We start from the raw sequence: 14,546 nt of genomic DNA on the forward strand, positions 1-14,546 counted from the left end.
GGGGTCCGCGCCCGAGCATGGCCGTGCGGCCTGGGCCTTCCTCCTTGCTCCCAAAGGAGCCGTCACCACCTGCCCTGAAGGAAACCTCTACAGAGCAAGCTCTCCCCGCCGCCGTCGGGTCAGGGGTAAGATCAGGCGGCAGCTTAGGCTCCACTCGGCTCCTCCCCTTCCTCTCTTCAATTCTGACGCGGCCGTAGAGGCGGCGGCAGCCGCTGCTAGTCCCGCGGCCCGAGGCGCACCCACCCGCTCGCGGAGCCCAGACTTCCTCTTCCCTTGCAGCGTCATCAGAGCGCGCTGGAGTCAGCCAGGGCGGGGTGATTAGAAAGGGGAAAAAAAAAAAAAAAAAAAAAAAAAAAAAAAAAAAAAAAGGCCAGCGGAGGAAACGTCCCGGCGGAAAGAAAAGGGAGGGGGTGAGGGGAGCTGTTGCTAGGTGACTTGCGTCATCGGGCCGCGCCGCTTTCCTCCCGCCCCTCTCTGGAGTGAGGCGAGAGCCCCGCACAGAGCGAGCGAGACAGCGAGCTGAGCTCCGGGCGCTACCGCCACCGCAGCGGAGAGCGTGAGAGCGAGGGAGCATCTGAGAGACCCAGCCTCCGCGCACTGGCCACGGCCGAGACCTTCGTCCTGACCTGGACCGGCGGGAGTCGCGGCCACCCCTCTTTTCCCCCCCTCACCTTCCCGGCCGGCAGCGGCGGCTGCACACGCCGGAGCCCGAGCCGGAGCCGGCGGCTGGGGGGGCTGGGAGGCGGCTACCTCAGGCCGGGACTAGTCAGCTGCTCCGCGGTGAGAAGACGCTGAGGAGGGGGTCGCAGCTTCTGTCTCGTCCCGGGGCGCGGGGCGAGGGACCCCCAACGTGTAGGGAGGGGGTCCCAGCCGCAGCGACACATGCGGGAGCCGGGAGCGGGGGCGGCGCCGAGCGGAGCCGGCCGGGTCCCCCACCTCGCCGCCGCCTCGGCCACCCGCCCGGGGCCATAGCATCTTGCCCCCGGAGTGTATGAACCCGGGACCCACGCTCAGCAACCACCCCCCGGCCGGGGGGGCGGGGACCCCAATGTGAAGCGGCGGCCCCGGCGGCGGGGAGAGCAGGACCGGCGCCACCGTCCTTTCCTTACCTTCCCCCTCTCCTCAGCCCCCTCGCGAGGGGGGGGGGTCTTTTCCCTCGGCCTGTCGCCGGCCCCCCGGCTCCTCGGCAGGACTCCGGGAGGAGTTCTTAGAGCCCCCTCCCCCGCCCCAGCCCCGAGGGCGGCGGGGCCGGGGGGGACCCGGGGGGCCGGCCGCAGCCTCAGCCCAGAGGAAAACTTTATAAAAGCAAAATCTGGAGCCTCCCATACGTGACTGTCCCGGGAGAAGTGGCCCAGGACGGGCAGCAGACACAGCCTGAAGGGACCCAGGAAGAGGAAAAGCGGAGGTAAGCGGGGCCGCTGCCGCCTCCTCTGCTCCGGCAGCGCGGAAGAGACCCGGGTGACCGCCTGGCTCAGAGACACAAGCACCGCTTCTTCCTCAGTAACGCGCCGAGCCTTCCGCAGCTGCCGCTTCAGAGCGAACGAGGAAGGGAACCAGCCCACTTTCTCAGCGCCACGGCTCTTCCCTAAAGTGTGAGTGGCCCCGGGAAAGGGAACGGAGGGGTGGAACGTGGGAGGATACCGGTTCGCTCTCCTGGAGTTTGGCTGATGTTTGACCGGAGTGTTGGCAGAGCGTGGATCAGAGGGTGTATCTTTATGTTTACAGCGAGGAGGAGGGTCTTGGATCGTCCACTGGTTTCGAACATTTAATACGTGGACTAGGCAAACTCACAGGTTCCCTTAGGGGAGTTCTGCCCCTATCCAGGGTGGACACTTGCACCTTTCTGGCCAGTAATTGGCAAAGGGAAATTGAGGAAGCCAAAGCATATGTGCACACAAAGGACATCTCTGTAATACACCTTTTCCTGGTACAGCGGGTGTGAAACCCCGCTGTGGTTTTTGTTTCGGGGCAACTCTTATTTGGGCTCCCACGAGGGAACCTTTTATCCTGCGAACCCCTGAAAGTAAAATTCCTTTCTTCTTTTGCAGTTTTCCTTGAGAGATTTTCATTTCGGTACCTGCTGGTGCAGGAATTTTTTTTACCTCCTCATTTCTTGGGTCCAGTTCCTGTGCATCAGGACACTGTGACAGATTTCAGTTACTCAGGAAATTCTGAGTTCTTGTGAATCACAGCTTACTTGGAGGAGAGCATCTAGTACTTTAACCAGTTTTTAAAAGTTGTTACATTTTTTCCTTACCCAAATGCTTTTTTTTTTTTTTTTTTTAAATGTTTGGGTAGCATATGTCCTAATTGCTGGCATTTTTTTTTTTTTTTTGTACTTGGCAGAATGACTTGAGACTTGCTTGTTTGAGTTATCTTTACTTCCCTATCAAATGAGGAGAAACTTTTTTTTCAAATGAGGGGAAACTTCTTTAAGTTTGTTTTTACTTATTTTGGGAGAGAGATCCTGTCTGCTCAAGTGGGGGAGGGCCAGAGAGAGAGAGAGAGAGAGAGAGAGAGGGAGAATCCCAAGCAGGCTCCACACTGTCACGCAGAGCAGGACACAGGTCTTGATCTCACCAACCGTGACATCATGACCTGAGCTGAAATCAGGAGTCAGTTGCTTAACCAGCTGAGCCACCCAGGTGCCCCTGAGAAACTTTTTGGTATTAAACTCTTTGAAGAACGATTATTTCCCTTCCCTTCCATTCTTGTGAAGGTGAAGTCTATAAAATCTTTCATTTGTATCTTAGGTATCCTCTCTAGTGTCAACTTGACATGCGGGAAAGTAATGAGCATTTCATGTACTTCTACAGACCTTAAGGGTTCAGTACAGGGTAGAATTTTATTTAATAGAACACTGGCAGTACTATACTGAGAGTTGTAGTTCCTCCAGACAGCAGTGTGGACTCACACCCTCTGAAGCCACTGCTGAGAGAAGCTTTTTGGGAATGAACGTGAGCCTCGGGTTATCTGTGCTAACTTCGTCATTCAGGATCTTGACTAAATGTATTTAAAACTTTCTCAAATAGTGTTTGCATCTGTACTTTTTCTCCTTGAGGTAATGAGTTCTACAAGCTTATTAGACCCTAAATTATTTAACAGTTCATTTATTTATCCCAAACCTGTCTCTCTAAAGTTGTAAGACACATCCAGAGTTCTTGTTCTGAGAAGCGCTAGAACAAGCTGGAGTTCATCTTTTCTTGGTTTTATAGATTTTCATTGTTCCTCTTTACCGTCATCTTTCCTGACTTTGTGTGTCTGTCTTAGAATGATATCTTTCTATCCCTTGATCACTTTGCCCTCCTCAGGAACTTCTCCAGCTATTTTGTTTCTCTTTATGTATTTGTGTTTGTTATGCTTTTTAAAGGAACCTTAGGTTCTGTCTATTTTAAATGGGTACTACATGAAAATACTGATTAGTGGATATAATGTTAGATGTGGAATCAGAAGCAAATGTCTCTGGACCTGTTTGCTATCTTATTTTGAGACCTTGAGGAAGTTACATATCCCATGTTTCACAAAGATGGGAAGAAGAGAACTCTAGTCTTGGCATTGGCTGTTTTTTGGGGGCAGGAGGGGGAGACAAACCAACAAACTATAATTTGAAGGTAGATTTGTACTCTATCAAAGTTGCTTACTAACTTTAAGACTTATTTTTATTGCTCTGACTATAGATTGGTTAAAAAGCATGGTAATGTTTTATTGCAAAGAAGCAGCAAAGTGTTTGGGGTCCATTTGGGGTCCCTGCCTTTGAGATGCTTTTATTTATGGCAGAGGCAATGAAACACAAGTTGCATAAAATCATAGGAAAGGGAGCATGAACCAGTGTTTGTTTATAGCCACTATATATTATACTACTATGTTTGGTACCTTTAGATATAAATGTATTTGAATATTTTTCATTAGAGAAGTGACTGTATAAAACTAATTGGAGTGTCTGAGCCAAATCTGGGAAAGAAGTTCTCTTTTAGGATGAAAGGAGCAGTGGAGGTAAAGTGTTTAAGGCTTTTGGAATTGGACGGTGTGAGAGACAAGTATAATTAGGAAGTCAGCTTGATGGGAATACAGATGGAGATTGGTTGTTGAGTCAGCTTAGGGTGAGTTTGTGTTTGTGCAGTTATAGGAGTATAGCCCAAAGAAGCAATTGAGAGCAATGTTCCCGAGAAGGTAGTTTTAGATGATTGAGGAGAAATTGTATTTTAGGTCAAGAGGCATTATACCTGGAGTAGGATTTTGTTTTTCTAGGAAACCAACATTAAAAAAAATTTTTTTGATGTTTATTTATTTTTGAGAGAGAGAGAGAGAGAGAGAGAGAGAGAGAGCAAGCGTGCGCACGTGCACACCAATGGGGGAGGGCAGAGAGAGAGAGAGAGAGGGAGGGAGGAAGGGAGACACACACACAGAATGCGAAGCAGGTTCCAGGCTCTGAGCTTTCAGCACAGAGCCCATCATGGGGCTCAAACCCATAACCCATGAGATCATCACCCGAGCCAAAGTCAGACGCTTGACCGACTGAGCCACCCCAGGCATCCCTAAGAGAACCAGCATTTTTACACCATGGTCATCAAAGAGCTATACAGTTGCAAGCGTGAAAAAGAAGATGCCCCCAGTATTTTAGTTTGGTGCTAGTGGTTTCTTATAGAAAATAAATCAGAAATAAGGCAGTGGACTTTGTTTTGGACATTAAATTTTAGGGTGAAAGTTGATGCTGATGCAATCTGAAGATAGAAAAATAGTTAAACTAATGAGTGAAATGCTGAAAATGTAGAGTTAGGAGTCATTTTTACAGTATTAAGTTTTCTTGAGAGAGCTGACAGAGTAAAGAGATGAGAAATGTGTATTTTTACTTGGGCGGGGGGAAGGAAATCTGTTAAAGTTAGCAAAGATGTAGTAATGACAGAGAATGGATGAGACTGTACCTAAGAAAATGTTTTAAAAGTAGGTAAGACTTGAAGTCAACAGGGAGGAACAGCTTTTAAACATGGCTACCATGTTCAGTGTTAGGACACGTGAGTCTATATTTTTGAAAGAGCTAACAAGTTTTTTGTAGAGTATATAGGTCCCTTGAGATTAAGTTTCAAAGAATATATAGGATTTCACTGTAAAGGAAACTGTACATGAAAGCACAGATTTGTTTTTATAAAAATTTGTGTTTTTAAAGTTTGCCCTTCATTATTATCCTGAGTTTGGTCTTTAACATGATGAAGTGGGGCTAAAAATAGCTGGCAGAGAAGCCCGCTTCCCCTGCTTGCAGTTGATGTGTGTCTTTGTGTCCCATACAATGGAGGGGGATATTCCTGTGTTGGCACAGCAGTGCTGAAAATGCCTTTTTTTTTTTTAAAAGCCTTTTTATTAAAAAATAAACAAACAAAAAACGACTTGGCATTTAAAAAAATTCAGCTGTCTTTGAAGCATGAGACACCGTAAGACTTTTTTTTGTGGTGAAACCTGCAGCTAATGGAACTAGCATTTAGTGTTGACTGACAAAGATAAGGATTGTGAGATAGGGTACACACACACACACACACACACACACACACGCACACACGCACACACACGCACTTACATCTCCACACTTTTTGTGTTCCTTAGTTCAATTCACCACCTTCCTACTAGCTTCTTTGGCCTCTTAAGGGTTTAATACAGGGAGCTAGATCTTAGGTGATTCTAGGATGAGGATACAGGGACTAGAATATATGCCATACAGGTGCCTTCTCCAGCCTCTACTTTCCACAACATTTTTTATGCAGGTAAAACCATGTTTAGATGAACTTAAAGGGCAGCCTTTTTGGGTTGACATGATTTACTAGCAAAGATAGGGGGAAAGGTGGGACTCTGGTAGGAGGGAGTGTTGACCTCATGTGCTTTGCCTTGGCAACTTTGGGATTGATATGGGATAATTAAAGACCCTTGGGTGTGCATTTGTGTTTTAGTACTCATGACCTGAAAGCCTACACCTAGGCTGGCAGCAGCTCAACTTGTGTACTTTAGAAACGGTTCTTGAAGAAGTCGTGAGTTGCTCTCACATCTCATTGTGTAGAGGAGGGGTTGGTAAGCTTTTTTTCTTTTTTTTGGTAAAGGACCAGTTAGTAAATATTTTAGATTTTGTGGTCCACATCTGGTACAACGATTGAGTTCTGTTCTTGTAGTGTAAAAGCCATAGCAATATATAAGCAAGTGAGTGTGACTGTGTTCCAGTAAAACCTTAAACAGTTGACCCTAGAACAGTGTGTGGGTTAGGGGCACCAGTCCCCTGTGCAGCAAAAATCCATGTATGACTTTTGACTCACACCGAACTTAACTATTGATGACCTATTGTTGACTAGAAGCGTTACCAGTAACAGTCTGTTAACACATTTTTTGTAGATTTATATGTATTCTAGACTACATTCTTACAATTTACTACATTCTTACAATATTGAAAGAGAAAAGAAACTTATTAAGAAAATTTTAAGGAAGAGAAAGTACATTGACAGTACCGTATGTATTGAAAAAAATTTATGTGTAAGTGGATTAGCGCAGTTCAAACCCATGTTGTTCAAGGGTCACCTGTACATAAAAAGAGGAGGTAGGTTGGATTTGACCTGTAGTTTATAGAACCCCAGTGTAGACAACTGCCCAGATCCACCAACATATGGTATAAGCATTCCATTACAAAGATTGGAGTGGCTGCTTTAGGTGTTCTCCATTTTCTAAGTGAGATGTGTCCTTGAGGGTTGTCTTAAAATGATTCCGTAGTAAATCTGGAGTCAACTGTTCAAAATACTTTTGCCTTCAGAGTGATGAAAACTGTGGATTGAGGAACAAGGTGGCAGTCCTGTCTATAGCATCTAAAAAATACAGACTTACTTGCATTTTCTTATTCTAAGATAAATAATTGACATAGTGGTATACTGGCTATGTGTCATAGCTGAAAGTATTTTTGAAGAAACTTAGGGGTGTAATTTTGGATGGTTCTGAAAATAAATTGTAAAGCATTTATTTTAATGTAAAATTATAAGTGTTTATGGTTGGTTTGAATCAGATGAAAATATTAGCCAAGTTGTAAGAACATTAAGTTTTGATATTTTTTTATAAAGTTTATTCACTTATTTTTGAGAGACAGAAAGAGAGAGCAGGGGAGGGTCAGAGAGAGAGAGAATCCCAAGCAGGTTCTGCTGTGACGTGGGACCTGATGAGGGGCTTGAACTCAGGAACAGTGAGATCATGACCTGAGCCCAAATCAAGAGTTAGCCGCTTAACTGACTGAGCCACCCAGATGCCCCCAAGATTTGATACTTCTGTTTCTAAAAGTCTTAATTTCTTGCAATGACCAATTCAGTATGTAGAATAATGGGGTGCACAGTTTTTGTTTTGTTAAGTCTTAACAAATCCTCTATTTTTTAAAATGTTTATTTACTTTAAAAAATTTTTTTTATTTTTTTGATTTTTGCTCAAGCACGCAAACAGGGGATGGGTGGAGAGAGAGGGAGACACAGAATCTGAAGCAGGCTCCAGGCTCTGAGCCATCAGAACAGAGTCTGATGCGAGACTCGAACTCACAAACTGTGAGATCATGACCTGAGCTGAAGTTGGATGTTCAACTGACAGAGCCATCCGGGTGCCCCTTCTTAACAAATCGTCTAAATAACTTAAACGTGTACTCTAAAAAATGTTTGCTGTATTCTTAAGGGTAAATGTAGCATGGATGAACTTACTTCTTGGGAGACACTGTCTCAAATGTATTGTTTAGGAAGGATAATTCACTTTGTACAATTTTACATTATAGCTAATATCAAAACATTTGTTTCATATGTCAACAAATACTTGCATTAGATGATGGTATATCTTTACCCTGACTTCATAAATATTATTTATTTCATGATTCCCCTATTTATTGCAGGGGAGGAGGTGACCCTTGCAATAATGATAATTTTTAAATTGGTTTCTAACCTGCTTTTATGTTTCATAGTATTTCTACACATGTAATTGGTACTTCATTTCCTCTTTCATTAAAAAAATGTATACAGTTTGACAATTTAGGCTACCTTTTAGTAGGTCATTACAAAGTTGGCTTTCCTATTCATTAGGAGAGGATTCTTGTTCTTTTGAAAATCTTAATTTTTGTCATTTCAAGTAATTTTCTCATTGTCTTAAGCTTAAGGATAGTTGGTGATTTAAAAGACACAAGGTATTCATCTCATATCTGCAAATATTACAAATAAAAATATTCTATATTGGTGACATTTTCAGTGGAGCAGGGGAAAGAATGCTGTATTAGTGTTTTTCCTTTTTTTTTAAACTTAGCTGTATTGTCATTACAAACAGATGAGTAAAGTTGCTTTCAAATAATAAACTTTTTTTTAAAGAAATTTTTTATTGAAGAATAATTGACATACAATATTGCATTAGTTTTAGGTGTACAATGTAGTAATTCCATACTTATATACATTAGGAAGTGGTTGCCACAGTTAAGACTAGTTATCATCTGTCACCATGCAAAATTGTTACAATATTATCAACTATATTCCTTATGCTGTACATTACGTCCCATGTTGTATTTATTTTGTTATTTGAAGATTGTACCTCTTTATCTCCTTTACCACCTATTTTATCCATCTCCTCATCCTCCTGCTCCTGCCCCCTTTCTGGCAACCATCAGTTTATTCTTTTTTTAAAAATTTTTTTTTTTTTTTTAACATTTATTTATTTTTGAGACAGAGAGAGACAGAGCATGAACGGGGGAGGGGCAGAGAGAGAGGGAGACACAGAATCGGAAGCAGGCACCAGGCTCTGGGCCATCAGCCCAGAGCCTGACACGGGGCTCGAACTCACGGACCGCAAGATCATGACCTGAGCCGAAGTCGGACGCTCAACCGACTGAGCCACCCAGGCGCCCCCCATCAGTTTATTCTTTATGAGTCTGTTTCCTGTTTTGTTTTCTTTCTTCATTTTGTTTTGTTTTGTTTTTTTAAATTCCACATGTAAGTGAAATCATATGATATTTGTCTTTCTCTGTCTGAATTATTTTACTTAGGATAATACCCTCTAGGTCCATCCATGTTGCAAATGGCAAGATTTCATTCATTTTTATGGCTGAGTAATATTCCATTTCTTTATGTATCTGTTGATGGACATTTAGATTGTTTGCATATCTTGGCTGTTGTAAGTAATGCTGTGATGAACATCGGGGTGGTATATGTCTTTTTATATTAGTATTTTCATGTGCTTGCTTTGGCAACACATATACTAAAATTAAACTAGTATTTTCATTTTTTCCAGATACATACCTAGAAGTGGAATTGCTGGATCATATGGTAGTTCTATTTTTAATTTTTTGAGGAACCTCTACACTGTTTTCCACAGTGGCTGCACCAGTTTGTATTCCCACTAATAGTGCATGAGAATTCCCTTTTCTCCACATCCTTGCCAACACTTGTTATTTCTTGTTTTTTTTTTTTTTTTTTTTTTTTTTTTTTTTTTGTGATAATAGCTATACAATTATTTATTTTACATAGAAGTGGTTTTTACACAGCCATCTCTAAGGTAAATAAGTTATATGATCTTTTTCTAAGAGCAGGTTTTGATCAGGAAATAGGTGAACAGACCATGGAGACTCTGAATTCTTGAAGGGAAAGGATGCTGTTGAGGAAGAAGCGAGTTAAGGAAGAAGTTATTAGTGATATGCCAAATTTCTCTTACCATATAATTTGGCTGAAATCTGCCTTCATCCAACTTGGTAGCAAATTTTGAGTAAATAATGAACTCTTGCATTTAAACCTTTTTACTTGGAGACTTTTTCCTGCCCAGTGTAAAACCAGTCTGTCTTATGTCTCAATGTACTTTTCGATTTTTGCTACTTTCTTTTGAGACTTTCGTTGTTTTTTTCTCATGATACCTTTTATAGTATGTTTAGAGTGTATTTTCTAAATATACTCTATGTATATGACATTTCCTGAACACTGTGGGATATGTATTTTCTAATAATTATACTACTTCACACAAGTATATTTAAAATTTCCTCCTATTCCACCTCAGAATTGTGAAATATTTGAGGGAACATCTGTACTTGATTTGGATTTTGAATGACCAATATCTAATAATTTCTCTAAAATATTCCTTTAAATTTTTTTGGGTAACTCGATTTCTTTAAAACAGTAAGCTAGTACAAGAAAGTATGAGAGCCTGTATGTGTTGTATTATCCTGCGGTGCAGTGGTTGAAAAATAATAAACAAAAATGTACCAGAGACCTCACTACTTGAGTATCTTTTACTCTTTTCTCTATCACCTAAGGGATAGCTAGTGGATCACTCAGATATTGTGCAGTTTCTATTGCTTTGCTGTGTTGCCTCTGCCCTTTCTTTATAGCTGGGGGGTAGCTACTGGAAATCTGGGTGGCTTTAGGTAGCATGTATTGTGTGTGTCTGTGTGGGCATATACCTAGTGTACTGCATTAGGTGCTCCTTTCTGCATGACTGTTCTTGGATTTAGGAAATATTGAAAGACTTAGTGCAAAGTATATATTTTTTAAAGTTTATTTATTTTGAAAGGAGAGAAAGTGCGAATGTGGGAGGAATAGAGAGAGAGGAGAGAACTAGAATCCCAAGCACGCTCTGTACCGTCAGGGCAGAGCCTGTCGTGGGACTTGAGCCAATAAACTGCAAGGTCATCACCTGCGCCAAAGTCCACACTTAACTGAGCCACCCAAAAGACATAGTGCAAAATATTTTTAATGTCACTTAGCCTTTCCTCTGAGAGGATCATCATTGGGTAAGATACTGTTTTCTTCTGGCTTTTTGTTTTTTTGAGAGAAAAGAACGAGTGGGGAGAGGCAGAGGGAGAGAGAGAATCTTAAGCAGGGTCCACACCCAGCGTGGAGCTGAGGATACTGCTCCCGGGGGGGTTGATCATGACCATGAGATCATGATTTGAGTCGAAATCAAGAGTTGGAAGTGTAACCAACTGAGCCACCCAGGCACCTCTCTTCTGGCTTTTTCATCCCATAGCATCTTGAGTGAACCCAATAATATATGTTAGTGTAACATGTGAAATCTGGAGACAAATTGCTGGTTTGTTTTTGGAAGAATGTATATATCTTATCAGACTTTTTAGGATGGCTGACATAAAATAATGTGACCCATCCCTGTTAGTTCTTTGAGTTAAAGGTCTTTTAAGGTATGATATGGACAGCCCTAAAGTCAGGCTTTCTATTGTCCAGCATTTAAATTCAGCCCTAGAGTTTGACAAATAATACTGAAGTAATTCCGCAGTGTTTTCAGAAGTATCTGAACTAGCATATGATTCATTAACATTTTATTAAAAACTCTTAAAAACTAGAGAATGACACACTGCTGTGTTTATTATTTAGAGAAAAGAAGAACTGATTTGAACATAACTTGAATTTGAGTTCATTTCCAAAGACCTCGGTAGTACTTGGATCACAAAGGACTCTTTTTTGAATAATTCATTGATTATCTCTGAAAGTGACTGTGGTGCAAATTGTTTATTTAGAAATATCAGGATGCAATTTAGTTATCAAGTCTCTTAACTGTCCATCTCTTTAGTGCTTGGGAATAAAAAGCTTTAAAAAATTATGAAAAAGTTGGGATGCCTGGGTGGCTAAGTCGATTGGGTTGTCTGACTCTTGATTTCAGCTCAGGTCATGATATCGTGGTTGTGAGATTGAGTCCCATGTTGGGCTCTGGGCTGACAGCATGGAGCCTGCTTGGAATTTTCTTTCTCCTTCTCTCTCTCTGTCTCTGTCTCTTCCCTGCTCATGCTTGCTCACTCTCTCTCAAAAAAAAATTAGTAAACTTAAAAAAATTATGAAGAACTTTAACAAGTTTTATCTGTATCATTATATCTGAAATTATCATTACATCTCAAATTAAGATTGAAGGAATTTCATTTATGTGATTCAGTTTTAACTAAATTTTAGTTTTCTCCCTTTTTTAAAATGATTAGTATGTGTGTGTTTGCTATTCTGTTTTCACTTTTTGTGTTTATTATACACATCAGTTTTCAGAAATAACTTTTCCTTCAAGCTTGGCATAATCAGTGTTCTGTTGGCCAGCATAAGAAACAAATGCTTCTTGACTGTTTTATATTTGGAAAGTTTCTATTTTGAGAGCAATTTGGTGATGTCTTCATAGTCTGTTTATTTAATAGAAGTGTATATTTAAGATAAGTATATGAAAAAAATCCAAAGGCAGAAAGAAAATATTGAGATATATTTCTTAGTAGTGATTATCTTGCCAGCTCTTGTCCTCATTCTCTAACTTCTTTTAAGGCAAGTTTGTTTTAGGTTTTGATGTAAATGCAAAAGCTAGATTGGTTTACATATTAATGGATCTCTAGCTATGTGGTTAATTTAATAAAAATTCTAGTTCAAGAAAATCCAGCTATTTTAAATATTTTTCTTTGTTGGTAGCAGTTGGAGTTTATGCTTCTGGAGTTATGTTTCTTTCCATTTCAGAGATTTTTCAAAATAGGATTTTATGATTATAACTAGTTTACTAGGTAGATGGGAGAAGAGCATAGTTTTTCTAGTGACTGTAATTTCTTTTTATTTATTGTGTATGTAATACCAGAAGGTTATATAAATAAATTTGTGGATCATCCTTTTTCTTTTGCATAATTGGTGGTCTCTTAATTGACTACCATGTGAATTTGAGAACATAAACTTTGGAATGTTGCTGTCATGAGTGGGGAATCTTTTTCTATTGAATATTACATAGGCAGATTTCTTTTCACTCAAGAAATATTAAAATACTGATTTATTAGATTAGAAATTTAGAGCAGGAGACAGAAAACTTCAGATTTTTTTTGTGAAGGCCAGGTATTTGGTAGGAGAGGTGAGATGTACAGAGGGGTGGGGAGAGCCACAGAGCCAAGGAAGGAGGGAAGGGCAGATACCAGGGAGAATGGCACCGGAAGTTTTGAGGTCAGTCTTAGTCAGAGGTCACACCCTGTTATTTCTTCGGGTTTGTGGAGTGGGGTGTTACCACATGTTATCTACCATCCTTTGAAATGTTGATTAGATTAGTTCCTAGCTTTTCAACATCTGGATTCTTTAAGCCATTGAAGTTTTAATCTGTTTGGGATAATCAATGTATCCTAGGGTGGGAAAATTTCCACAATACCAGCTGTGGGTATTGAAGGGGCAGACAGGGTTTTCAACTGCTAGTGGAGTTTCTTTTTTTTTGTTTTTGTTTTTTTTTCCTCTTTGGCAACATTTCCCTAGCTTTGCCTAAGTGGGATGCGTGTAATTCTGTATATGTGACAGAGTGGTTGAGAGGCAAGCTTTGGAGATGATAGACCCAGGTTCAGCTGTATTGTTTTGTGACTTTGGGCACATTATTTATTCTGTGTGTGTTCCTTGTAAAAACTGGGCGATAGTAATAATACCTACCTCTTTCATAGGCTAGTCAAGATAGTCAGTATTCATTATAATATATGAATTAATGCATTACGAGGTCTGGCTCAGAGTTAGTGCCCAGGGAATGTTAGTTGTTGAAATTAATAGTATTAATATTATAATATTGTTGTTTCTGTGAAGTTGCTGTTTTGAATGCCAGAGGCATTTGTGATCTTCTGATGAGGTCACTATTTTGAATACTGCCTTTTTTCAGCAGCAGGTATTTATTGAACACCTGCTATGTCAGGTATTGATCTGAGTGCACAAAACATAAAAATCCCTGCCCTCCTGAAACTTATATTCTCTTTGGGGACCCAAGATACACAAAGCAAAATAGATGACCCATCACTCATTTTATGAAATGTGGTGTTTGACTTTATAGCTAAGCCTGTGTTAACCAACCCTATCAGCTTTTACTTTAGATCGTTTTTTGTTTGTTCTTCTTTCAGTGCTTGAGAGTGTTTGGTGGCAGGAGCACCCTAAAAGCATGGAACTAGTCTCATTGTCTCAGGTTATGGCTCAATCTTCATTTTAAGGCAGTCTTACACTCCTCATTTCCTTGACTTACTACTTAAATTGGCTATCACAGACTTTCCTTTCAGTCCCCAAATTTCTGCTGCACATTGTTTGCAGAAGTGGTGCTTCTCCCCATCTCATTACCTTTTGCTCATCCATGTCACTTCTTAAGAAAAGGAATTGACTACTAGAAACCTTTTTAAAGAAATATTCCCTGACTAATCTACTGTATACTTTTCCTTCATCTATTTTGTTATTCCCACCTTCTGTCTATTGTTAACTGAGATATTAAACTAGTTTATTGCCTGTCTTGTGTTAAAAAATTAAAAAAAATTTTTTTTAAATTTATTTTTGAGAGACAGAGAGACAGGAGACAGCACAAGCCAGGGAGGAGCAGAGAGAGAGGGAGACACAGAATCCGAAGCAGGCACCAGGCTCTGAGCTATCAGCACAGAACCTGACGCGGGACTCCAACTCACGAACCATGCGATCATGACCTGAGCCAAAGTCAGACACTTAACCGACCCAGGTGTCCCTACTCTCTGTCTTTTAAAAAAATATTTTTCTTGTTTCTTCAGTTAAATTGTAAGACATTTTAGGTTAGGGACCACTTTTCTATTCTGAGCCTTT

At 40.9% G+C, this 14,546-nt stretch overlaps 1 protein-coding gene across 3 annotated transcripts in view; it reads left to right on the forward strand.

Moving 5' to 3' along the window:
• The first annotated feature begins 469 nt into the window (after window positions 1-469).
• FBXW7 (F-box and WD repeat domain containing 7) overlaps window positions 470-14,546 on the forward strand; it is a 227,545-nt gene continuing 213,468 nt past the window's right edge. For all 3 annotated transcript variants that reach the window (XM_053901190.1, XM_019441270.2, XM_019441269.2), the window contains exon 1: window positions 470-1,592. The gene's annotated coding sequence lies outside the window, so the exon portion shown is untranslated. The remainder of the gene's footprint in view (window positions 1,593-14,546) is intronic.

This window comes from Panthera pardus, unplaced genomic scaffold (genome assembly GCF_024362965.1).
Source record: "Panthera pardus isolate Hobbes unplaced genomic scaffold, ASM2436296v1 HiC_scaffold_13, whole genome shotgun sequence".
NCBI classification, from domain to species: Eukaryota; Metazoa; Chordata; class Mammalia; order Carnivora; family Felidae; genus Panthera; species Panthera pardus.